The sequence below is a fragment of the Odocoileus virginianus genome, unplaced genomic scaffold (assembly GCF_023699985.2).
Source record: "Odocoileus virginianus isolate 20LAN1187 ecotype Illinois unplaced genomic scaffold, Ovbor_1.2 Unplaced_Contig_29, whole genome shotgun sequence".
Taxonomy (NCBI): Eukaryota; Metazoa; Chordata; class Mammalia; order Artiodactyla; family Cervidae; genus Odocoileus; species Odocoileus virginianus.
The window spans coordinates 951,653-979,237 of record NW_027224346.1 but is presented as its reverse complement, the minus strand read 5'-3'; the positions used below and the strand labels follow the sequence as shown (position 1 = coordinate 979,237).

Here is a 27,585-nt window from a genome sequence, read left to right as displayed (position 1 = left end):
CTCAACCGTAAGCTAAACACATTACGATGCATGTGACATCTTTTAAGTCTTGATATCCTCTTCCATAAAGTTGAATCAACACTATTTTCTTTGCCCATCTTCTTGGGCTGCTAAGAATATTAAATGAGATAGTGGATGTGAAAACACCTTGCAAAACTATGACAAATATGATAGCCCTTTGTCCTGATTTCAAGTCTAACTATATGTTACACAGCATAAATGTGGTTGTGTGGGGACCTGAGTGAGTGTGAGCTCTTTGGATGCAGGGGACAAGTATCATCAGCACTTAGTATGTTGTTGTTGTTTAGTCGCTAAGTCATGTCTGACTCTTTGCAACCCCATGGACTGTAGCCTGACAGGCTCCTCTGTCTACGGGATTTCCCAGGCAAGAATACTGGAGTGGGTTGCTATTTCCTTCTCCAGGGGATCTTCCCAACCCAGGGATCAAATCCGAGTCTCCTGCATTGGCAGGCAGATTCTTTACCACTGAGCTACCAGGGAAGCCCATAGCACTTAGTATAGTGTCTGTTAAAATGCTGCTTTAAACATATTTGTTAGACAACACACACGTAGAAAAATCATAAACATAACTTGGTCAATGGCACTTCTGAATGTCTCCAGAGCTATTTCAGGGATAACTCATGAACATACCCTCTTCCACCTCTAATTCAGTGCCTATGATAGAGTTACAAGAGGGCAAGATAGTTACCATGTCCCCATTACACCAGAAAGATCACACGGATTTCCCCCTGTAGCCCAATGGAGAGGGAGAGTGAAGACTTGCTATTCTGAGACCTCATCCTCAAGAGGGCGTTTCTCAATTTTCCTTTTGTAAATTCCATCTCAAGTATGTTGAGGGCTGGCCAAAGACCTTAGGCTGGTGTCCTGTAGGCAGTGCAGCTGGGATGGATTGATAATCATGAGAATGGAGTCACGAGGTCAAGACACAACAGAGCTACTGGAACAGTCTGCTTCATGTGACACATCCAGTGCTGAGCACACAGCCTTGCTCAGTCCAGATGCAAAGTCTGCCGCCAATTCCAGCTGGTACTATGTATGAGACACTCCCTGAAAATGATGTGCTCATCTTCATCAGCTACTGGATAACTAATTCAAGGGTGTTTGTGAAGCACCTGCTCTATCCTGTGCTTGAATTACTGATGTAGAAGTTGTTCTCGAAGGTGAGGATTGAAGTTACAAGAGTTTCTTCCTTCAGAGATGGCATGTGAGTTGACTGGAGTGTTGGAGGATACTCACAGATGGTAATTTGAGCGAGGAAGAAGAACTAAAAGGGGGAGAGAGAGAAAGTGAGTGAAGGAAAGTGAGGTGGTGACATGGAGAAAGTGACATGTCATGAAAGCAAAAAAAAAAAAAAATCAGCAACAACAGGGAGAGGGAGAGATGAAGTAAATGTCATATCCAGTGGGGTCATCAAAAGGAACTATGATGAAAGACCATTAGATGTCGTAATAAAGAGGTCATTAGTAAGACGTGTGAGAAAAAGTTTCAGCTGTGTGGTGAGTCAGGCTAAGAAAACTAGGAGAGACATAGTTGCCCAGGAAGGTGATGTTGTGGTGATATTTCATGCATTCAAGGATATAGACAGAAAATAGTTGTGAGAAGAGGTAACAAGGTCAAATGATTATCTTTTCATTTGGGTAAATATTAGCAAACCAGATGACAGGAAGAAAGAGTCAGGAGGGAAGTTGTGAAAATAATTATATACAAACATATATATGTATGCATGTTTGTCTCTGCCCCTGGTTCCTGGCACAAAATTTCTAAAATCCTTGGCATTTCCTAAGTGGTAGGAACATCCTTTGTTCTACTAATTGGTCTTTGACCCCAGTTTTTGACAGAGTTACCCAATCCCTTGGAATTTCCTGGGTGCTAGGAATGTCTTTCGTTCTAATGAGGCAATTCTTGGTGGACTCCTGAGCAGCTTCAGGTTGGGGGCTGATCATCAGAAAGACCAAGCCGTAAGGAGAAACTTGGAACTTTTCACCCACCCTCTGTCCTCCAGGAAGGGGAGAGGGACAGGAGACTGGAGAATTGATCCTGTCTATGTGATGAAGCCTCCAGAACAATCCCAGAATTATGGGCTTCAGAGAACTTCCTGGTTAGGAAGTGCCTGCAGAGTGGTTTGCCCCTTCCTACACAGCTCACCCCAGGTATCTCTTCATTTGGCTGTTCACCTGGATCCTTTATTAAGCTGGTAAAGAATCCGCCTACAATGCAGGAGATCCCGGTTTGATTCCTGGGTCAGGAAGAGCCCCTGGAGAAGGATAGGCTACCCATCTCCAGTATTCTTGGGCTTCCCTGGTGGCTCAGATGGTAAAGAATCTGCCTGCAATGTGGGAGACCTGGGTTTGATCCCTGGGTTGGGAAGATCCCCTGGAGGAGGGCATGGCAACCCACTCCAGTATTCTTGCCTGGAGAATCCCATGGACAGAGGAGCCTGGCGGGCTACATCCTATGGGGCTGCAAAGAATCAGACACAGCTGAGCGACTAAGCACAGCACAGCGCAACTGGCATTGCAGAGAATTGTTTGCTGTGGAGAAAACCCCCACTTCTGGTGTCAGAAGTATTGCAAGTGTGTGAGTAAAGGAACACAGGAGTGGTTTTCCTAGAAAGAGGGGAAGGTTCCAAAAAGAGAATGATTGGGGGGTCGGGGTTTATAGGAAAAGATAGGATTTACACAAATGAGGTCAAGAAGCTCTTCCTCCTAGCCCACAGGAATGAAATGCAGGTGAAGATAGGCAGTGAAGTTACACTATCAGAAGTCAAGTTCTCTGAAGACCACAGAAGTGAAGTGACGTGAAGTCGCTCAGTCGTGTCTGACTCTGTGCGACCCCGTGGACTGTAGCCTACCAGGCTCCTCCATCCATGGGGTTTTCCAGGCAAGAGTACTGGAGTGGGGTGCCATTGCCTTCTCCAGGGGATCTTCCTGACCCAGGGATCGAACCCGCATTGTAGGCAGATGCTTTACCATCTGAGCCACCAGGGAAGTCCACAGAAAACCTGCTAATCAAGCGATGCTGAGGAAAGCATATTTACAGGGTCTAGGGCGTCTGGGTTCAAGTGGCTTAAGGTAGGTCTAAGCGGGGAAGCTGGTTGAGACTGGGCAAAATTCATGACATGACAGTTTAGTACTGGTGGATGCAGCAAGGTGAAGGTCAAGTCTTGGGTAAGTACACAGCTGTTTGACAAGTGAACTGTTTGCCCAGGTAAACAGTCTACTGTTCTGAGAAGAGAGCTCTTTGACTAGATGAACAAACTATTTTGCCCAGACAAAAACAAATAGCAAAGTTATTATTCTTTCTTCCCTGACAAGAATTTCCTAGAAAGAATAGCTGCTGTGTTAACAGAGATGGTTGTAAGTTGTCAATGCAAGTGGTCTTGCTGCTCAATACCGAGGGGCTTCCCTAAGAGAGAGCACGGACTGGAAACACTACAGCATGGGTTCCAAACTTTGCTGGACATTGAAATCTTCTGAAGATCTTCAAAAAAATATTTATGCCTGGTTTCCACTCCCCCAAACATTGATTCAGTTGGTATGGTTTGCCACCTGGGCACCGGGACTTCTTTTTTAATTTTTTATTGAAGTATAGTTGATTTATAATGTTGTGCCAATCTCTGCTGTACAGCAAAGTGACTCAGTTATACACATATACACATTCGTTTTTTTTTTCATATTCTTTTCCATTATGGTTTAGCACAGGATATTGAATATAGTTCTCTGTGCTATAGAGTAGGACCTTGTTTATCCATCCTATATATAATAGTTACACCTGCTAATCCCACACTCCTACTCTTTCCTTCCCCCACCCCTTTTCCCCTTGGCAACCACAAGTCTGTTCTCTATGTCTGTGAGTCTGTTTCTGTTTTGTAGATAGGTTCATTTGTGCCATATTTTAGATTCCACATATAAGTGATATCATATGGTATTTGTCTTTCTGACTTACTTCACTTAGTATGATAATCTCTACCAGCAGTGTAGGAGGGTTCCCTTTTCTCCACACCTCTCCAGCATTTGTTTGTAGACTTTTTAATGATGGCCATTCTGACTGGTGTGAGGTGGTACCTCACTGTAGTTTTGATTTGCATTTCTCTAATAATTAGTGATGCCAAACATCTTTTCACGAGTACTCCAGGACTCCTAAATGCCCACCAAATGATTCTAAAACACAGCATTTGGGAACCACTTCTCTAGAGTTAAACAAAAAAGTAGCAACGAAATAACCATTTGGGCAATGCCCTGGAGATGTAAGAAAAGACTAAAAGATCAATAAACCACAATCAATATATTATCAAGCTTTGATTCAGATTGTATAATTAAGCTGTGGGATTTCTGTCAAATAGGTGAAAAAAACTTCTTGGAGTAGTTTTAATTCATGTCTCTTTGAGAACGAGCATATCTTCATATATTTGAAAGTCATTTGTAGTTCCTTTTCTGTCAACCATCTGTTCATATCATTTCATGTACTTCATTTCAAATATCAATTTTCTTATAGGTAAATCCTTTTTCTCCTTGTAAAAATGGAAATCATTTTATTGCTATTTTTACTATAGACATGATTATAATTTTGTTCTCATTTTATAAAACTTTAAAAGATACAAAGGAAAAAAGTATTACTCAATCTCATTCCCAAGAATACTTACTGTTTTTTACATTTGGTTGTTTATTTGTTCAGGCCATTTTCCAGACATTTGTATACAGACATGTTTTTGAAAAAACATGATTTATTCAACAAATATTTATTGTGTATGAGTATTACAAGGGTCAGACTACATATACCATTTTGCAACATGCTTTTTTCACCTAAAGATGGATCATGGAAATTTTGTTCATAGCCTGTAAGTGCAGGCAGTTGAATCAACTAAGTACAGAATATAATTCAACAAGCAGTAATGCAGTTTCTCTCATCTTCTCTGGGCCACTGTGCCTGCCTGTCTTCATAGAGGCGCCAACTGAACTGGTGACATGGATGGACAGAGCAGTGTTACCAAGCTGGATGGACCTACCTCTTTGTTTAGCTAGAGTGATAGAGTCATTTGTTCAACAACTATATTTGAGGACCTACCTATCAGCTGGGAATTTATTCTAGCTGCTGGGAATGAAACAGGAAAAAGGCTGGACAAATTCCCGGACTTCATGCAGCTCAGTGAAGGAGACAGATAACAGGCAAGAGAATCTCAGAATGGGCTGTGTGGCATGAAGAAAATAAAACCAAATGATATGGGACTTCCCTGTGGTTGAGTGGCCAAGACTCCACACTCCCAATGCAGGAGGGCCCTGGGTTTGATCCCCAGTCAGGAAGCTAGATCCCACATGCAGTAACTAAGACCTGATGCAGTCAAATAAATAAATAAATACCAAATGACGTGACAGGGAGTGATGGAGCATGTGCTTTAGACTGAGAGGACAGTCAAGGTCCACTAAAGAGTAGACACATGAGTCAAGGTGTGACTGAAAGAAGGAGCCAGCCAGGTAACGGTCTAAGGAAGAGAATTCCAGGCAAAGGATATGGCAGATTCAGTGGGCTTGACTGGATGTAAGAACAGGAAGAGGGCCAGCTCAATGAGCAGAGTGAACAAATAGCAGGGCTGAGGCCAGAGGCATAGATAGTGTCAGTCTAGAAAAACCTTGGCAAAGAGTTTGGCCTTTATTTAGAAAACAGTGGAACATCATTGGTGGATTGGTACGATCTGATTTATGTTTTCACTTTTTTCTTTTGGAGAGCCTTCTGAGAATTTTATTTAAAAATTCCTGGAATAGAATGTTATTAGTTTCCATCTCTACCTTATACAAATCTGCAGGATAGGAAAACTCAGACATTAGAAATATAAATTTCCCTTTGATGATCATATATATGATGCTTCATCGTAAATCTCTTTCCTGAACATTATCTCATTTAAACTTTATAAAACCCAAGGAGAAAGGTAATACTATGCCCACTTTAAAACAGATAAAGAAAGTGAGACTCCCAGTGCTGAAGGAATTATATAATGCAGGATCAGAACTCAGATGTCCTAACGCTAAACCTCTATGCTTTCACCCTTCCGTCTCTGTGATTCTAAACCAGGTGTTTATCCGGAAGTGGAGAGGGAAATTTTTGTTAAAACCATCTACTGATATTCTTCACAACTATCAAGGTCATGGAACAACAAGAAAAGATTAAGAACCTAGCACAGACTAGAGGAGTTTAAGAAGACATGACAACTAAACACAACATAGGGTCCTGTGTTGTATCTAGGGACAGAAAAAGGATGCTAGTGAAAGCAACTTATGACAAAAGTATCATGATTATGCAAAATGTTAGCATTGGGGAAAATTAGGCGAAGTATATTCCAGAATTCTCTGTACTATCTTTGTAACTTTTTTGTATCTAAAATATTCCAAAATAGAATTTTTTCTAAAAAATTCACATAATGGACCTATGTGAATGTGCCTATGTGTAGGGTTCTTGGGCTGTTTTACTGTTGCAAATCTAGTAGGTAACAATTCTTGAGGAGATTCATCTCTCTAGATTGACCACAGCTCTCATTTATAGAGTACAATACATAGTATATATGGCTAAAAAACATTTGGGAGAGAGAGTTCTTAATCAACAGGCTGGCCATCAGGTATTTCTAATCCCTGTAATTCTGTAAGTAATTATCACTTTCACGCTCTATTATTTTCATTCCATCTCATCATCTACATTTTTAAAGAAATGATTATAATTTAGGATTGCCAAAAAGAAATATAGGATACTCAGTTAAATTTGAGTTTCAGGTAAACAATGAATAATATTTCAGTATAAAAATAATTTAATAACATTTTATACAACTGAAAAGTACTTGATTATCTTAAATTACTTTTTATTTGGGTGTTCTGTGTTTTTATTTGCTAAACCAACCCTATTCTGGCTGGTTTGCACATTCTCCCTAGTCTGGAGACTTCTGGGGGGCTGGCAGGAATGCACAAAGCAATTATTAAGAGTCTTTTTGAGAAGTCCAGGAAACTAGAGTAGCGGCCCTGGACATGAGGGAAAGTGAGTGGACAAGAATCTATCTTGGAGGTAGAGCCAAAAGGCTGTGGGGTAGGAAAGAAAGTGAGGTGTCAAGGATGACTCCTAGGTTTTCAACACCTGGATGGATGATGGCAGAGAAATTATGATTTCCTGTTTGTTCATTGTACAATATCTGCAGACATGTAACTACTGAGCATATAATAATAAGATAAGAAGCAAAGTGGTTGAAACCAGGGTAAGGAATCTCTTTGTTACTGAGGACCAGAATCTTCCATCCCCACCTCCCCAAATCAGCTGAGATCAGGTGGTTCTTCCCAGGAGATTGAGTGGTAAGGAATCAGCCTGCCAATGCAGGAGACAGACACAAGAGACTTGGGTTCAATCCCTGGGTTTGGAAATTCCCTGGAGTAGGAAATGGCAACCCACTCCAGTATTCTTGCTGGGAAATCCCATGGACAGAGGAGCCTGGCAATCTATAGTCCATGGGGTCACAAGCAGTCAGACACAACTGAGCAACTGAGCCACACTTAAAGCCAATTTATACTCTATGCTTCTTAGGCAACTTTAAAGACAACTTTACATGAGTTAAGAAAAAGAGGGAATATAAGATATTATTCAGTAATTAGAATAAGCACTTAACTCTATTTTGGCACCGTGCAATAGACAGTTTCCCATTACACAGCAAGAAGCGAATAAGAGTGAGGAGAAAAGGGGTGAAGAGGAGAAAGAACAGAGGCAGGATGGGAAAGAGTAAAAGAACAGGAAGAGTGGAGAATAGGTGAGAGCCTGACTGGACTTGGCTTCTAAACTGACTAAGGAACAGTTTATTTCATTGGTTAATAATCCCAAGGCATTTAAGGCACCAGTTAATATATTGACTAACAATAGCAGTTTACTAGTCTGAGGAGTGGGACAAGAAAGAATATTTCCTGAGCCCCTTATTAGATGCCAAGTGCTTCATACATTTTCTCAATTTTCACAACAACCCATGTTGCAGGCATGTTTACTGCTATTTTACAAAAGTTAGTAACTTGCCCAAGAACATAGAGCAAATGGTTCTTAGACTTGGATTTGAATGCAGGTCTGTCATCTGCCAGAACCACAAGCATGTAGTTTTTCTATTACATCATCTTCCTTCACATAGTTTAAAGAGTTTGAATAATATTTATAATTAACTTCTTTGTTGGCTGTTTTTTCCTTCACAGATTCTCTAATTCCAGAGATAGGCATTCTTTTTTTCCGTCTGTTCCACTGAATAGAAATAAGGGTATTGAGGACAGCAGAGAAGTATATATTTCAGAATGGTTCTGTTTGGAGAACAAAAATCTGCCTACACACTGTGGTTGTTGCTAGGTGGGAGTGGTTGATACACATTTAGAGGGTAATACCTCTTTTTTAGGGCTTCCCCAGAGCCTCAGGGGTAAAGAATCTGCCTGCCAATGCAGGAGATGCAAGAGACGCAGGTTCAGTCCCTGGGTTGGGAAGATCCCCTGGAAGAGAGCATGGCAACCCACTCTAGTATTCTTGCCTGGAGAATTCCACGGACAGAAGAGCCTGGCAGGTTACAGTCCATGGGGTCGCAAAGAGCCAGACACGACTGAAGAGACTGAGCATATCCGCATCTCTTTCTAAAGAAAGACTTTAAAGGAATTTTTGATTGTCTATGGTAAGGCCTACACTAACTTGAAATGTGGAAACCTGTTTTAAAAAAAAAAAGGAGGTGAAAATCATCTTAAAAAGGAAAAAGTACTCTTCCTTAAGCCGAAAGTTGTGGATAAGTATCCGGAGAAGCATTAGATTTTTGTTAGTTGCCTTAATTAATGGATTTTCATTTTCCACTGCAATTTAGTAGCTGGTGATTTGGAGAGAAGAGCAAAGATGTAAGTGAAACAATTAGCAACAAGCCAGAACCCAAGGAAGAAAGGTAAAGAAGGACTTATGAAATGGCATAGCTGAATAGGACTGTGATACTTGAGAGCTTTACGTTTTTGTTTTGGGCTTTGTAATTCTCTTTACTATCTTCATCTTTAGTAAACTGATTAAACATGCAGTTTAGATTGTGTTAGCTGTTCCTTAGGAAATGAAGGAGAAATTGTATTCTTAGAGCAAAGCCAGGAGAGAGAAGCAGAAGCCTTCAGAAGCTGTCGCTACTCAATAAGAAATCACTTTCCAGAGTCTTCTGGAATACTCTGGAAGAGAACAGATGGTGCAGGATGAAGTTTGAGTATTTTAATTTGCTTATAATAGGAAGAATGAGAGATCATGGGGGATGGGGTAGGTAGGGGTCAGATTAAATGTCCGGGAAAATCCTCTTAGCACTGTGTGTCTAAGGCAGGAAATTAGATACAAGTTGAAATCCAAGAAGGTCCTGTGGTTGGGTTTCTCCCACAGAAGGAGGAGAAAAATCCCTGCATCCCTAGTCATGCAAATAATATGCAAATTAGGGCAATTACATATCTATTTAGAAAATTTTGGTTACCTCATTTTGGCTTCAGGAGGAGTTGGGACACCAAAAGGGAATGTTTGTCAACAGTCAGATTTTTTCTGGGGGAAACAAAAGGGTAAATTTCTTATCAAGAGAATGCCAGGGTGGTAAATGAGTTTTTCAAATGCCTTAATATGTCTCTTCCACAAAGCATACCAAAGAATGATTATGAAATGGTCAAAATGTGAGCCATAGATAAAGCATAAGTGGAAATTTCTTTTTTCCTATTCATTTTACCACCGGGTACTTTCTCTCTCCTCTCTCTCCTCCTTCCCTTCCTCTCTCTCTCAACAATGTGAAAGAAAGGCCTGGATTTTCCCGTGCAGGTGATTTCTAGCCATTTCTCTAAATTCAGGCTTTGAATCTATCTCTTGGGAGTGGTATGGTGATATGTGAGGCTGAGAGCATTGAACAAGTGGAGCAGCGGCTTCCACAGCTGCATCTGCGACACAGGCAGAGAAGCACCTGGCATGGCTGTGGGTGTTGCTGCCCTGGCAGGGGCTGAGGAGGGAGCCAGGAATCCGCTGTCTCTCCAAAAACAATCTAAAATTGAGCAAAATCTGTCTTGGGTTGAATTAGAAGTCTTTTCTGAGCAATAGCTGACCTGATTAGAAGTTAGGCATCTCTCTTCTTCAGAAGAAGATGGTGGAATATTATTGTCTCCTAGCAACAGGGATAGTTTACCATTTAATAGTAGGACTGTCTCACCAAGGACACTTGTTGTGCTGCCCACAGTTCTCCCAGTAAGTACCAGAGAAGGGTCACAATCAGAACAAACTCAGCCATTAGCCTTCAGTTTCAATGCACAGTCCTAATGAGGTGATGATTCCAAGACCTGGATTAAAGTAAACTGAAATAACCAGATTTTTCTGAGTGTTTCCCCATTTCTGTTAAAGTTCTCACCACTGACTGTACCAGCTACTGGCTTCAAAACCTTGGTATTATCTGTGTCTTTCTTCCGTCTCTTCTATCTGAGAGGGAAGAGGAGTCTGTCTGTCTGTCTCTCGCTCTCTCTCTGTCTCCCATTTCTCTCTCCTTTCTCCCTAGTCTCTCTCCTTTCCTTCATTGCTTCCCTGAGTACCAGCCCCTTGTCAACATTTGTCTTTCACACTTTTCCTTTCCTTCTTTCCCACCTCTGCAACCACCCTCCAGAAGTGCTATTAGTTCCATCTTGCCAGCTCTCAAATCTTTCCTTTACCTCTACTCCCAACCCTCACGCCACGTCCAGGTAGCAACTCACCCTTCCTGAGGGCAGCAAAGCTGGTCTTGGCTTCTGTCTTTTCTCTAAACATTTTATTCTACATTCACCTGCTAAATTATTTTCTCTATAATAAACAATCTAATCATAACATCGCCATGCTAAAAAAACTCTCAAGGGTTCCCCATATCCTATGAAGCAAAGTCCAAAGTTCTAAGCCTTAAATTCTAGGCCCAACATGATCAGCTTCTGTCCATCTTTTGCAGCTGTAGCTCTCCCTATCTTCCCTTAGGCAGACATGGCTTCTGCCAAAATACTTCTTGCCCACTTGGACGTTTTTTCAAGTTGCTTCCTCTCCTGTAAACAAATCAGACTCTCCCGTTGCCCCATCACCCAATTCCTCCATCTTTACACAACCAAAGTCACCAGACCTAGCTTGGTACAATCTTGATTTGGTCCATGTAGCTTACCCTGAGATCCCTGGCTAATCATCTGAACCCCTACACAATTTATCCATGTAATGAGGTCACCCTAACAATAATCAACCAGGTGCTGCTGGGGGCTCTGTCCCACATGCTTATATGGACCTTAGCCTCCCATTTTAAGTTCCATTTTGCCTGTGTTTCTAGAAGCTCCCATCATGCTCCACATGTACTCACTGAACAAGGACACTTCTTCCAAGCCACCCCCCTGCTCTGCCTTTCCCCCCGTCTGCTAGGCATCACTGTTCCTGCATAGCTGGGGGGCTGCAGCCCCTACCATATCGAAGGCGAGCACCATTCTGCAAGATGCAGAAAAAACATGTGACTTCTCCTTACTGAGGACTTGGAAGTCACTCTACTAGAGAGCCCCTTCCCACCCCAAGTGCTGTTGATTCCTAGTTTCCTTTGAGTCACTGTGAAACAGTTCTTTCTGCTCCCCTTCTCCTACCCCAATGTCGCCTATAAATCCATAGGATTCAGACGTAGTTAATATGGACAGGACATTGTATTATACTTGGAACTGGCTTTTCTGCCAAGACTATAAAAATTTTCATCTGGTTAAGTATGTTACACCTGCTCCAGCTCAATGAGCCCCTAATACAAATGGATGAAGGGTGGCCTGTTCATATATTTTCCAGAAAATGTAGCCTTAATGAGTTACTGGTATCGCTGGAAATTTATCATATCCCTCAGGTATGCTGCAGCTGCTTGGTCACTTCAGCCATGTCCGATTCTGTGCAGCCCCATGGACTACAGCCTGTCAGGCTCTCCTGTCCATGGGATCCTCTAGGGAAGAGTAGTGGAGTGGGTTGCCATGCCCTCTTCCAGGGGATCTTCCTGACCCATGGATTGAACCTGGGTCTCCTGCATTGCAGGCAAATTCTTTACTACTGAGCCACCAGGGATGCCCATCCCTCAGGTATACTGGGGAAGAAAAAGTGGTTAAGATGCACTAGTTACTATGAGCCATACTGTCCAACAAGGGGCTTCCCAAGTGGCGCTAGTGGTAAAGAACCCACCTAGCAAAGATGGAGACATAAGAGATGCAGTTTGATCCCTGGGTCAGGAAGATCCCCTGGAAGAGGGCATGGCAACCCACTCCAATATTCTTGCCTGGAGAATCCCATGGACAGAGGAGCCTGGTGGGATACAGTCCATGGGGTGGCAAAGAGTCAGACAGGACCGAAGCAAGCATGCACATATTGTCCAATGTGGGGCTACTGAGCACTTGAAATGTGGCTGGTTCCAAATGAGATGTGCTGTGAGGACAAAATGCACATCAGAATTTGAAGACTTAATTCGGCATCCAATCCCCCCAAAAGTAAAGTATGTCTTTAATAACATAATATTGGCTACATGTTGAGATGATAAGATTGTGGATTAGGTCAAACAATGTGATTAAAATTGATCCCACCTGTTTCCTTTTACTTTCTTAATACAGATTCCAGAAAACTTAAAATTATGTATGTAGCTTTCATTTGTGGCTGGCATTAAATTTCTATTGCACAGTGCCACTCTAGAGCAATGATTTTCTAAAACAGCAGCAGCAGCAGCACAGAGGAACTTGTTAGAAATGCAAATCCTGGGGTCCCTCCCCAGACCTACGGGGTCAGAAACTCTGGTGGGACCCAGGAGTCTGTGTTTAACAAACTCTACAGGTAATCCTTATTCACATGGAAGTTGGAATGCCATTTCTATAGAAGGTAAGCTCTAAGGCATGGAAAGTAAGACCTGGAGCATAATAGGATCTTCACAAATTTTGTTTAACTTAATTTCTACAGTTCCTTTTAAGTTCAAATTTCTTCTGTAAGTCTATCAGTCAGACAGAAGGTAAATAATAATATTTGTTCTCAACTGTGGAGGAACAGCTTGCTAGTAATTTCAAATGTTGCCACTGCTGGTCTGGAAAAACTACAAGTCATTATATCAGAACATCTTAGACAATTCTCAACAGAAATGCAGTGAACATCTCAGAAGAAAGAGACAGACATGAAATCAGCATAGAGAAAAATTAAACCATGCTGACTAAATTATAATATAAAAGATGTCTGGGTGCCACGTGAGAGGGACTGGTCAAGACACTCTGCAGGGGAGTAACTCTGGCTTTTAACACCCGCCTCCCCTCACGCCCGTGCCCTGGTGGACAAGGCCTCAGTCCCTCCCGTGCAGCCCCCAGAAGGTCTTCCTCAGCTGTAGTCTCTGACCTGTAGTCTTTGCACATTTCACCTTGACACCTTCTGGTATCCTGGAAACCATATATTTCCTTTTTGGTGTAACATGTGCCGCTATGAAGAGTCATCAGTTCAGAACACCACCACAAAAATATGCCAGGCACATGGCAAAGCAGAGCTTATTGAAGAGTGGGTGATGACTAGCATAGAGCAGCAGGGAAAATGTTGTAGCAAAACCTGCTTTCCACACCTGTTAAGTGAAAAATGTTCAGCCCTCAGTCTCTCACTCAGTAACTGATACTATGTTTAACACATATAGTGGTTTTAAAAGTATCATCCCTGTACTTATTAAACAAGATCATTGCAAAAAAAAAAAAAAAACAACCTAAAAGCAAACAAAAAAGAAAAGAATGCAGAAGTTCTCTTCTCTGATTCAATTCCATCCCCAGTCTTATTTTGGATTTTAAAATATTGATATTGATACACATTTGTTGCTTAGTTGCTCAGCTGTGTCTGACTCTTTGTGACTCCATGAACTGTAGCCCACCAGGCTCCTCTGTCCATGGGATTCTCCAGGCAAGAATACTGGAGTGGGTAGCCATTCCCTTCTCCAGGGATGGTCCCGACCCAGGGATCAAACCCGAGTCTCCTGCATTGCAGGAGGATTCTTTACCACTGAGCCACCTGGGAAGCCCCTCAATATACATACTAGTAGATATATTTTTAAAAATGAGATCATATGTTCATCTGATTTTGCAACTTAGCTTTTTCACTGTTGGTATGTCATGGACAACCATCAATGTCCTATATGTAGAATAACATTTTATAATTTAATAGTTGCATAGTATTCTATTGTACAAACAGTTTATTTAATCATAGTATACTTCAACAACAGTGCTTGATATATAGAAAGCTGTTATCATTACTTGTTATCATTATTTATAAACATACAAATATTTTCATATGGCTCAGGCAGTAAAGAATCCACCTGCAATGCAGGAGACTCGGGTTCGATCCCTGGGTCGGGAAGATTCCCTGGAAAAGGGAATGGCAACCCACTCCAGTATTCTTGCCTGGAGAATTCCATGGACAGAAGAGCCTGGTGGGCTATAGTCCATGGGGTCACAAAGAGTTGGACACAGACTGAGTGACAAACAAGTTCACTTCCTAAAACTATTTGTGTACTCTTATTTTAATGTTAAAATTTCTAGAACTATGTGTATTTGAAATAATAAACTATAGCTTTCAATTATCAAGTAAACATTTCACTTTTATCTTTATTACTATATTCTGTTTTCTTTGGGTTAATGTTGATGCTCTCCTTCTAGCCTCCAGAAATTAAATGTGTAGTTATGTTTATATTTTATCCTGTTCTCTGAAAAGTTATTTTAAAGCTATCTAAGAGAAGTATTTTAGTGTAGTTTGTCTATCAGCTTATTTAAATACATTTTGATTTGAGCTTTTGGTTCCTTTTGATTCAAGAATTATTTAGAATGATGTTTTTATATTTCCAGACATACATAGTTGTGTTGTTAGTGCTAGGTTTTACTGCGTTGTGTTTGCGACTATGGGGTGCGTGCTTTCTATTTCTCCTACCACGCATGTCCTCAGTGTGCTGATAAGATAACACAATCCGTGAGTCAGGAAACATGATGCAGCACAGGACGGCTGCTGTTTATAACAAGTTTGCCATCTGGAAGAACCTCTGCGCACACAGGAAACGAACTGTTGCTTGCTCCATGCTGGAATGCACACCTACTTTGCATGGTGAGCTACTCAGCTAGAATCACAATCTCATGTTTACTGTTAATATTTGCAAACCGTGATACCAGCAAACTGCAAGGTCAACATCAGAGATGACATCTACGACTGAAAAATTCCCACTGTATAGACTGAAGGGCAAATGAGAATATCTGATGGTTTGGGGGGGCCAGTTTTGATCAACCAACCAATTTGTTACTTTTAGCTAGTAATAATATTCTCAACAGATAACCCTGCCTTATACTCTAGAACTTGATGCCAATAGACACATAGGGTATTTAAATGTTAATTAATTAAAATTAAATACAATTCAAAACTTAGTTCCTCAATTACACTAAGCATTGTGTTCAATAGTTCAATAGCCATATGTGACCAGTAGCTGTTTTATTGGATGATGCAGAAATAACATATTTTCATCAATGCAAAATCTTCTGTTAGATAGCACAGCTTTAGAGGTAGAAAAAGCATGATGGTCTCTTTTGCTTTGTTTTTATTTTAATTAATTAATTTATTTTAATTGGAGGCTAATTACTTTACAATATTGTGGTGGTTTTTGCCATATATTGACATGAATCAGCCATGGGTGTACATGTGTCCCCCCATCCCAAACCCCCTCCCACCTCCCTCCCCATCCCATCCCTCTGGGTCATCCCAGGGGACCTGCTTTGAGGGCCCTGTTTCATGCATCGAACTCAGACTGGTCATCTGTTTCACAATTGATAATACACATGTTTCAGTGCTATTCTCTCAAATCATCCCACCTTCCCCTTCTCCCACAGGATCCAAAAGTCTGTTCTTTACATCTGGGTCTCTTTTGCTGTCTTGCATATGGAGTTGTCATTACCATCTTTCTAAATTCCATACATATGTGTTAATATATAGTATTGGTGTTTTTCTTTCTGACTTAGTTCACTCTGTATAACAGGCTCCAGTTTCATGTGATGGGTTTTTGTTGCGTCCACTTGGCTAGGCTGCAGCCCTCAACTGTTCAAACAGTAATCTAGGTAATGCTGTAAATGTATTTAGTAAATACACTCGACATCCATCATCAGTTGACTTTTAATGAGGGAAGTTATCCCAGATATATTGGGTCAGCCTGATTCTAATCATTGGGAAGGTCCTAAGAACAGACCTGATGCTTTCCTAATTAGGAAGAAATTCAGCCATTGTGCCCTTCCTCATAGTCTGCCCTACAGATTTTGGAGCTACCCTACAATCATACAAGTCAACTCCTTGTAACCCATCAGTATCTCTCTATATATACCCACCTTCTACTGGGTCTATGTCTCTAATTCAACCCTAACTCATACAAACAGAACTCTCTCATCAACATAATCTCCAAACTGCAAACAGACGTGCCCCCATATTTATCTTCATGTGCTCTCCTGTCTCACAATAGAAGAAATGCCTTTTCTCCTTTAAAAAGTCAGTTTCTCCACAGCACTCTGGGTCCCATCTCCTTTTGCTTCCTCAAAGGCCTTGCTCCATTAGTTATCTCCTCGCTCTTCTGTATCTTCACTGTTTCCTTTTCTACCAGATTCTCCCCATTGGGCTCTAGTATGAATTGAGAGCTTGCATACAGGTAGGTGGTTTATCTAGAAGTGATCTCAGGGTTGGGGACAGAGGGGCAAAACATGGGAAGAAGGAAAGGTAATACATAGATGCCTGCTTTCTTTAAACCACTTTTAAAGGTACCTGATGTTCAGCCTAATGGGTCCTTCTCCATAGACTTATGAAATATGTCTCAAAGTCATCCACCCAAGGGGAAAAAGGGAATAAAGGCATTTATCCATCAGTTCCCATTACCTGCTGGTCAATCCTGGCATATTATCTCCAGTGGATTCTGGGTTATATAGGCATGAAAACCAAAACGTTTCCCTGAGGAGTTCCCAGCCACAAAGTAAAGAAGCCCCAGCGTAGGAGGGCCCAAGGCAAAGCGCTGTCAGGTAAAACCTATGGGCAGCAGACTGACTCTGCTTAGAGCTTACCAAGGCAGTGGCTGGGGTAAAAAACGGAGCCAAGATTTGAAGTGACATAAAAGAGGTGCCCAATACAGCTCCCTTTTGTACTGTTTAATCTCATGTCCCCTCACAGTCCCACTTCTTGGGAGATTCCTGTCCATACGGTATCCACTCTTTCACTTCCTGCTCACCATTAATTCTACTGTAAACTGGCTTTGTCCACCCCTTTACCTCCCACGCTGTTCTTCTCAAGGTCCTCAATGAACTCCATGTTGCCAAATCCAACGGAGATTTTTCAGCCTTATTTTACTCAGTATCTCAGCATCATTTGACACTGTTAGCAACCACTTTCTTTGCAAAACATTCTCCTCTCTCTCTCCACCTTTTTTTTTTTTTAACCAAAGAGCATCCTCTTATTACATTATATTTATGGGAACTGCATGCAGATACAAATTTCAGGAAGTTTCCAGTTCAAAAACCTCAAGCTTTCACCCCATATAACAAATATATATGGTGGTGGTGGTACAGTTGCTAAGCCATGTCCAGCCCTTGCAACCCCATGGACTCTAGTCTGCCAGGCTCCTCTGTCCACTGGAATTCCCAGGCAACCATACTGGAGTGGGTTGCCATTTCCTTCTCCAACATTCTCCTCTCTTGATTTTAATGCCACTGCACTTCTAGGATTTTCCTCCTAGGTTCTCCTTCTTTTTCCAAGCTTCTCCCTTCCCTAACACTGTATGTCCTCAGGGCTTCACCCTGGGGCCTCTTCTGTTCTTACTAGATACTCTCCTTCTTGGTTAACTCATAAATTCTAATAAATTTAAATACATTTTCTGTTCTATATATTCCCAGATTGATTGCTCTTTCAATTGTAGACCCATATAACCAACTTGTACACAACTACACAGGGATCTTTACATGTCCAATATAGAACTCCTGATCTTTTCTTGAAAATGTGATTTCCTGCCAACCTGTGCTACTCAGTAATGGTACCAACATTCATCTAATGTAACACCAAGTTCTATTTATTCTACCATTAAAATAGCTCTCAAATCCACTCACTTCTCCCCATCTTCACTACCACTTCCTTGTCCCAGCCACTTCTCATCTGAACTCGGAAAAATCCTCCTAATGGTTTTTCTAGCACCCATTCTTGTTCTGATTCCAACCCTTTCTCCTGATAGTAGCCAAAGACATTGTCTTATAATGTCAGTCAAATAATTTGACTTCCCAGCACAAAATCCTCAACAGATGTTAGGTTGTCTGTGGGCTAAAATCTAAGTTTAGAAACATGACCTACAGAGCATAGGCCTGTACATCTGGCCCCATTTTGTACCCCAGTCTCTTTGCTCATATGTGTACCCATACCACTGCTCTTTCATTTTCTCATAGAAACTAGACCCTTTTTCTCTTTGGGTCTGTTGTATATGCTATTCCTATGGACTGAAATGCTCTTCTCCCAGTTTCTGAAGAAATACCATTCTTTAGGTCTCAACTCAAATATCTCTTTGTTAAAAAGCCTACCATGGTCTACCTCTTTATAGTTTAGCAACATGCATTTTTTCTTCAAGGAACTCATCACAGTTTGTGCCCATGTCTTCATTTATGTGACCACTTGTTCCTGTCTCCTCCCCCTTCCACTGGGACAGGAACAATATCTAAGCACTTCTTTACAGTATACGTGGTGCCTGGCACAGTGGTTGAGACTTTAAAAACATTAACTGAATAAGTGAAGGGAAGGAAAGGGGCAAGAAAGAAGAAATTATTTATTAAAATCTTGTAGGCAAATTGTGTTTTACTGTGAGTCTGAAATACTCTAGCTTCAGCCACATCTTCCCCACTGAGATAACTGTGTACTGAACACAGCCCTTGTGGTGTGGACATTTAGTCTGTTTCTTTAAGCCTCTCTGTCCACAACATTCTACCTTCCCATTCTCCAGCAATGGATACTCAGATGACCTCCAAGTTTCCTATCATCATAAACAATTGTCAGCATTTAAAATGATAGTTTTGAAATGTCTCAATATGTTCCTAATAAACTTTAGTTTGAGTGAGTCATAAGCTACCAGAAAGTTTTGAAGGATATCTTTCATAATAACTTAAGTACCTAAATTCGGTATTTCCTGCAAGCTCCAAAATACAGTATTTACAGGCCTTTAGAGAAAATACATGCATTTTTAAAAAGATACACGATTTCAAATATGGTATATGACAAAAGAAATTGATTAAATATGTAAGCTGAGTTAGGAACTTGACCAGCTGAAGAAAATGCTTAACCAGGGTGGCCCCTTCCCATTGGATAACCAACACTTATTAAGAAGACAGTATAGATAGTCATACCAAACACTTACCTAATTTCTCAAGTCATAAACCTAGGAGTTATCCTTGATTCATACATGATATTTTTATTTCATCATCTGGGGCAAATCCTAGTCACTTAATATTTCTGTCTTGACGTTATTACAACTTTCTTCACACAACCTCTAAACTATAATGACTGGCAGGTTCAAAATGAAAATAGCCATAAAATTATCAGAGAATTTTGGCTTTCTGCCAATTCTGTGGACGTGCAGATATTTCACAATAGTTATTTCCAGATATCACTCATTGTGGTGAGTGATTTACTTTGTGGTGAGTGATTACTTTGCCCATAACCTCTCAAATCCCTTCGAATTCATTCTCCACACAGCAGCCGGGATGGTCATTTTAAAATTTGAATTTAATTCTGTTACAATGCTTAAAAAAACCCTCATCAGCTTCTCAGTCAAAATCTGTAACCTGAGGGCTGGCCCCACGAGCATTGGCCCTGCCTGCTCTGTCTCATCTACCTCCTCCCTTGATCTTCATGCACCTCTGTTCTCCCACTGCACAGTAGACTCCCAGTTCCTCAAACGCACCAGAGCCACCCACCCACTGCTCTCTCTGCCTGGAAGGCTCTTCTCAATTTCTCCTCCCGGACACCCCCACTCCTACCCCCACCCCGACTCCTGATCTCAGAGCAAGCATCAGTTCCTCAGGGAAAGACTCCCCTGGCCTCCCATTAACTGTGCTCAAATACCATCGTACGTCTTCTTTGGAGTACTTAAAACAGTTGCAAATTACATACAGTTCTGTGAGGCTCTTTAACTAGCTCCTGATCATCCTTGTTAGACCAGAGGATTCAAGATCTGGGACTTGTCTAATTACCACCAGACAGTCAGTGCTCAGAAAATATTTTAAATGCATAAGTATATGAATCATTAGGTAATTCGTATTTTAAAGTGTTCTATTTACTGTGACCAAAGCCAATTCCAGTTGAAAAATGTGACTTATTTCTATTTATCCCCCCAGCTTTATGTTTTCTTATTTACCGGGCTCTTTTACTTCTTATGCACAGGTTTGGGTTTGTATGACTGTTACTGGACATGCAGTGTGGACGAGGATATAGAGGGATTAGTGATAACAGCCAGTCTGGAGGACCTAGTGAAAGTGAAGCCCAGTGGACATTAGATAGAGAGAAGATGAGAATTTCAGTCACTTTAATGGTTCAATCAAGTGGGTCTATCTTCCAAAAGTCAGAAAAACCAGAGCTGGATTGATTTTTAAGGGTACAGCCATTTGGGTTGCTGCCTAGTTGATGAACACTGGAAATGGCACAACAGATGTGGCAAACCAAAACTCATCTCATCTGCATATGGCAACCCTGACCTCAATCCACAGCTGAAGGATCCACTGTGAGATCAAGTTAGTCAAATTCTCTCTCTCAGGGATTTGAAAGCAAGGAATAGAAAACCAAAGAAACTTGGAATTACCAGTATTAACTTCATGAATTAGCAGTGGACCCAAGGACCATTTGTTTTCCTGATTGTTCAACTGCTGATTTTGTGAGATGTCTCTGTAACCTTCTAATAAAATTTCCCCCCTTTTTTGTAGCCAGTCAAAGCTGGTTTCTGTTATTAGCAACTCCAAGAGCCCCATAACTACAAATATAGACAAGATACCTCTGTGCAGGTCATAGCTGAAACTACAAATGTGGGGAGATCATTGTACAAATTATAAGAGGGAGAGAGAGAGAGAGACTGAGGGTGAGAGAGTGAGACTGAAAGAAAGAAATAGGGAGAAAGTATAAGTAAGAAGGAGAGCAGGGCCAAGGGCAAGACAGGAGCCAAAGTGGGAGTGTGAAAAGTGTGAAGAGCAAGTGAGAGTGAGACAGAGACAGAAACATGAGAGGGTGAGGGGGGAGTAGTGGAAGATTAGAGTAAGAGAAAGGTGCAGGACTTGGAGATCCCAGCAGGAAGGGCATAGACTGAAAAGTGAAGTTCTCTTGGGGCTAAAGTCACATAAAGGCCCTAACTTCGGAAATGAGCCAGGAAGGACAGATAGATAGGTAGATAGACAGACAGACTGATGATAGATAGATAAAACATTTAGTATGGAAAAACATCAATTTTTAAATGGAGGCATACTAAGTGAAGTAAGCCAAATAACATATTGTGATCCAAAAACAGGATACAAATGACCTTGTTTATAAAACAAAAATAGACCACAGACTTAGAAAGCAAAGTTATGGTTATTACCAAAGAGGAATGGGAGAGGGATAAATTAGCAGGTTGGGATTAACATATACACACACTATATATAAAATAGATAACCAACAAGGACCTACTGTATAGCACAGGGAACTATACTCAATATTTTGTAATAACCTATAAGGGAAAAGAATATGAAAATGAATATATGTATATGTGTGTGTATATATATATATAACTTAATATAAGCTTCCAATAAATTTAGTTCAGTTATAATGCATATATATATATACACATACACATATATATGAATAACTTCGCTTTATACCTGTAACTAATACAACATTGTAAATCAATTATACCTTAATCCTTTAAAAAATGGAGGAAAAAAATCAGCCTGCAGTAATTCTGACAGAGTGATCCACCACACCCAAGGACCTATGAATGGGAAAATATTCCCACTCATAAATGTGACCATAGATCAGAATAAATTTGTTTGAAGACTAGAATGACAGAGGTTTCATAAATCCTGAGAAACATGGTGCAGACACACAAGCGCTTGCTTGCTCCTTTTCAGACAAAGATGATGTCTAGACTAATGATTTCCTCACTTGAAAATCCACTGGCTTTACAGGAAGAGATAGCTCTGGTCAAGTTTAAAGTAGATTTATTAGGCCACTTTTGACCTTCCAAGGAACTCATGCAAAGAACTGATTTATTAGAAAAGACCCTGATGCTGGGAAAGATTGAAGGCAGGAGGAGAAGGGGACAACAGAAGATGAGATGGTTGGATGGCATCACCAACTTGATGGACATGAGTTTGAGCAAGCTCCAGGAGTTGGTGATGGACAGGGAAGCCTGGTGTGCTGCAGTCCATGGGGTCACAAAGAGTTGGACACAACTGAGTGACTAAACTGAAAGTCAGATTAAATTTTCATAATAGCTTTAGGAAAAGAATAAAGTTTTATTATTTTATTAATCATCATACATTATAGCATTTCACAGGTAGTGTATAAAAAACCTTCTTGCTTACTGAGGCTGACTCAGTCAACAATGCCTTACAAGCTTGAGGTATGACTGGAACTGAGCAGGACAGGGCTGAGCAGGGCAGTGCTCACAGATGACAGGGGTCTCCTCTTCTGGGAGGTGCTACCCACCTGCCCTGCCTTGTCTTGAACCTGCTTTTATCACACTCTGAGTTTCTGCACTCTGGAAAATCTGTCACCTGCTCTCTCTGTCTGGCACGCTGTATCCCAGACCCACATCCCCTCCTTCCTTAGCTTCCCTTCTGACATGTTTTCATAGTAGAGGAGTTCCTTTCCTTCAGAGCATTCCCCTCAAGTTATGATACACGCTAATTGGTAAGATTATCTGATTGATGCTGTCTCTAAAGCATCTAGACTGAAGGCTTTATGAGGGCAAGGACTGTGTGCTTTTTCACTAAATTTCATCCCCAGGGTCTAGCAAAATGCCTAGCACACAGTAGGTGTTCAATAAACACTCGTTTGTGAATGGATAAAGCTAAGTGATTGCTGTTATCTTTGAACCTCAGTATGCCATTTCTAAAAGGACCAGACAGGCATTTGTTCTGGCCAAGAACACTCAGAAGATTGGCATCCTTGCTGTGGTCACTGCTTCTTCCCCTTCCTTTCTGCCATATCCACTCTGGGTCCTGAGAGAATGCCGCTTCTCTACCATTTCTCACACCTGCCCCCTCACTCCCTTCTCAAGGTCCCTGTCCCCATAACACATCACATGGATGACTGAAAAACCTGTTCACTTATTGTCTTTGTCCTCCATTGAACCTCACACCTCCATGGAGTTATTCTGCTCAAACTCAGCCAGAGTTTCCAGTTTGCGATGGGGGTCCCACTGGTCCCTTTTGCAGCTTCTTCTAAGCATTGATCATACAGTGGCTCTCCACCTTATATATCTAGAATCACCCATGGAGCTCTGTAGATTATACAGTTATAATCCAGACACAGGTGGATGGAGCATAGAGTTTTTAGCCCAACTCACTTCATCCATCTGAATAAAAGGTACAGGAAGGTATTTCAAATCAGTCCCCTTGATAGGCCACAAGACAGCCAGTCACATACCCACAAGGAAGCACATCAGCCCCTCCCTGACTCACTGCTCTCGCTCTCTGTTGTTATTGTTCCTCAGTCTGTCACCATCTGGCAGACATGGAAAAACCCCAAAAAAGAACTGGGCCAGAAGTAAAGCAGGAGGTGTGTTCCAAAGTTAGTACGTGGCTTCCCAAGAAAAGAGGTCCCATGAGGAAAGCACTATGGGTGGACGATGATGAAAGACAGCACAGTGAGAGTGGTGCTGGAAGAAATTTTAAAAATACATGTGGACCATGGGAATGAATGTGAGAGGGCCAGGCAAATAGAACTACAAGCAAAACCACATGAAGAGAAAACCTGGACTTTGGAGATGGGACTGGGAGATGGGAATGTTTACAACAGAGCCACAGAGGAGGATTTGAGAAAAGTAATCACCTATCATCCATATTACCCAAGAGTGGGGCCAATGAGGGACTTCCCTGGTGGCTCAGATGGTAAAGAATCCTCCTGCAATGTGGGAGACCTGGGTTCCCAACCTCTGGGTTGGTCAGTTTTGCCATATTTGAAATGGTAAAAAAGAAGAGATCATGTAAACCAAAGCCACAGAAACAACAAAACAGAGGTCTAGTCAAAAACTAATACGGGAAAAAGGGCAAGGGAGAATCATTTTGGAAATATAGAAGAAAAGCAAGCCTCTCCAAAAATGATCTCCTGCAAAATACAAAAGAAAATTTTAGAAAACTATTTTATAAGATGTAAAATTACTTACCTCCATAGTTAAAGAGGGGAAAGCTATAAGAAGATCATCTGGCATAAAGAGACTACAGAACAAGTAAAAAGGATGATGACAGGTAAGAAAGGATGGCAAAAAAAAAAAAATCTAAAAATGTAAAAGCAAAATTCTAATCTTCATTGATGGCAATAAGGAACAAGATGGACACAGTTGGAAACTGACTGTAGGGTCAGCAAGCTTGAGCATTTTTCACACAAAGCAGAAAAAGTCTGCTGATGCCCAAACCCCATTCCTGAAAATTAGAGTTTAACTGACCCAGAATGGAGCCCAAGCATATTTTTTATTGTTTTTATTTTATTTCACTTTTAATCCTGATATCCAGGCCACATCACAGACCAATTAAATCAGAATTGTTGGGAATGGGGCCCAGGGATAAGTATTTTTAAAGCTCCCAGGAAATGACAAATGTGCACTCAAGGTTGAGAATGACAGCTCTGGGGTCATTAAAAAAACTGGAAATAGAACTGCCATATGACCCAGCAATCCCACTTCTGGGCATACACACCGAGGAAACCAGATCTGAAAGAGACACGTGCACCCCAATGTTCATCGCAGCACTGTTTATCATAGCCAGGACATGGAAGCAACCTAGATGCCCATCAGCAGACGAATGGATAAGGAAGCTGTGGTACATATACACCATGGAATATTACTCAGCTATTAAAAGGAATTCATTTGAATCAGTTCTAATGAGATGGATGAAACTGGAGCCCATTATACAGAGTGAAGTAAGCCAGAAAGATAAAGACCATTATAGTATACTAACACATATATATGGAATTTAGAAAGATGGTAACGATAACCCTATATGCAAAACAGAAAAAGAGACACAGATATATAGAACAGACTTGTGGACTCTGTGGGAGAAGGCGAGGGTGGGATGTTTCAAGAGAACAGCATCGAAACATGTATATTATCTACGGTGAAACAGATCACCAGCCCAGGTTGGGTGCATGAGACAAGTGCTCGGACCTGGTGCACTGGGAAGACCCAGAGGGATCGGGCGGAGAGGGAGGTGGGAGGGGGATCAGGATGGGGAACACATGTAACTCCATGGCTGATTCATGTCAATGTATGACAAAACCCACTACAATATTGTGAAGTAATTAGCCTCCAACTAATAAAAAAAATAAATTAAATTTAAAAAAATCTGTAGTCATACAAAAATCTGTAGTCTGAGGATTTCAAAGTTATTTTTCGTTCATGAAGACAATAAGAGACATAGTCAGGCATGCAACTTCTTACAAAATACCAATATCTTCTAGAAGAAATAATGTAAGGCATCCTCAACTGACCAAAACACAAAGCAAAAAAAGGATCTAAAAACTAGTAAAGTCAAAGTGTAAAAGGTAAGGATCCAGCTTACAATAACAATATTGTTCTTGAAAAAGAATAATAGAATTTAAAAGCATAATTAAAAAATAAGTATCCATTTTATATTATTAATGACTGAAAAGTGAGGGTAGAGTAAAAACTGTATTATACACATACATGAATAAACATATATAATGTACACATATATATGTGTATCTGTGCATCTATATGTATACACATGAAAAAGTCAATTTAAGCAAAATAAAATTATTAAGGCATTTATATAATTTCTTGAAGTCCCACAATTCTGAGTCAATTTTGTAACCAGCTACCTGGTTGTACTACTAGAAATAACAGTGTAAAAAGTAGTTCCCCTCTGTGAAATAGAGTATGTGTTTTTTAAATGTTTTGAGTCACTTTTAATCCTATTTAAATACCCAGCACAAAAAGAGGAGAGGACTCCCTTCCTACCTGTGCATAAAGTCTATTTTGATCACTGCTAGCTATGGTTATTGCTGCAAACATACATGGTCTGTTCAAGAGCCACCATTCATTCTGACCACCTTCCTCCTCACGTCAAGTGTAGCATTGCTACATATTTGCTCATGTCCTCTGAAGTTAAGAGTTTAAGTCTGGGTAACCAATGTAACTTTCTACTTCCTGGAATCCAGCTACTATAGGCAGGTTCTGGCCCTTTTCAATCCTTGAAGTTGTAACCTATTGATTGGCCTTTATCCTCAAAACATGAGGATCAGGGGACTTCTGTCCCTAAGTTAAACGTGGTAGGTCATGGACTATAAAGACCTATAATTCCCATTGCAACAACTAGAAAGAGCCAGCTAGATTACAAAAGTTACATTTTTAAGGGTCTCAGGGAACAAGGAAGCAATGAGGGCTATATGAACTACATTTGTTTTCTTCTTTGGGGATATCCAACAATTCTGGGCATGGACTGAGAATTAAACTTGACTTGTAAAGAATTAATTTTCTTGAGAAAAGAGAAACCAGAGAGGTTTTTGGTAATCTCATGCGGCTGGTGAGAGAAACTAAAAACTTGAGAAGTGCTAAATACAACTGGTTTTCCCCATAGGACATCTTCAGAGTTCAGGGACTATGCAAAGAAGGCTGGGAAGTTTGGCAGAAGAATTCCAAAAGGCATAATACAATCTCCTCTAGATTCATGGTGCTAAGAAGAAAAAGTCCAACCAGAGAAAGAGGTCCTCCCATTCAAACACATAACCAGATACCCCTTGGGACATCTTTTAGGTTTCAAAGTTGAGACAGGGCAAGGAGAGAAAGGTAAAGAGCTAAGTTTAAAACTGCAAAGTACAGCACTAAATTTCCCACTCTCAGGACTGAGAAGACAGAGATCCTGTAGGCTCTAATCAAAAGCCCAGATGGACTATGTTTGACGAACAGGGAAAAATGAGAAGTAGACTAAAGTCTTTCAAAAGTAACCCCTACCCCTCTCAAAGATAAACTCTTCATTCTATTGCCTCACAGGGAAAGTGTAAACCCTTTCCAGTGTGGGGCATCACCTAGAGCCTCTTCAGTGCTTTTTACAATGTCTGATAAAACATTACAAGACAAGCAAAAAAAATAGCAAAAGATGATTGATAATCCTAATCAAGAAAAAATAAATAATAGAACCAGACCTACAAATAATTCAAATAGTGAAGCTAACAGACAAGGATTCTAATTGATGAATATATTACAGGAAATAGAAGAAAAGCAAGAAAATGGATGAAAGGATAAGGAATATTAACAGAGATAGGGGTTCCATGCAAAAAAGAAAAATTAGATGGGCAAAATACTGAAGTTGAGAA

At 40.8% G+C, this 27,585-nt stretch overlaps 1 protein-coding gene across 3 annotated transcripts in view; it reads right to left on the bottom strand.

Annotated features, from left to right (window-relative positions):
• The window catches only part of TOMM7 (translocase of outer mitochondrial membrane 7), a 229,167-nt gene that overhangs the window by 41,512 nt on the left and 160,070 nt on the right, over positions 1 to 27,585 (bottom strand). The window lies entirely within an intron of this gene.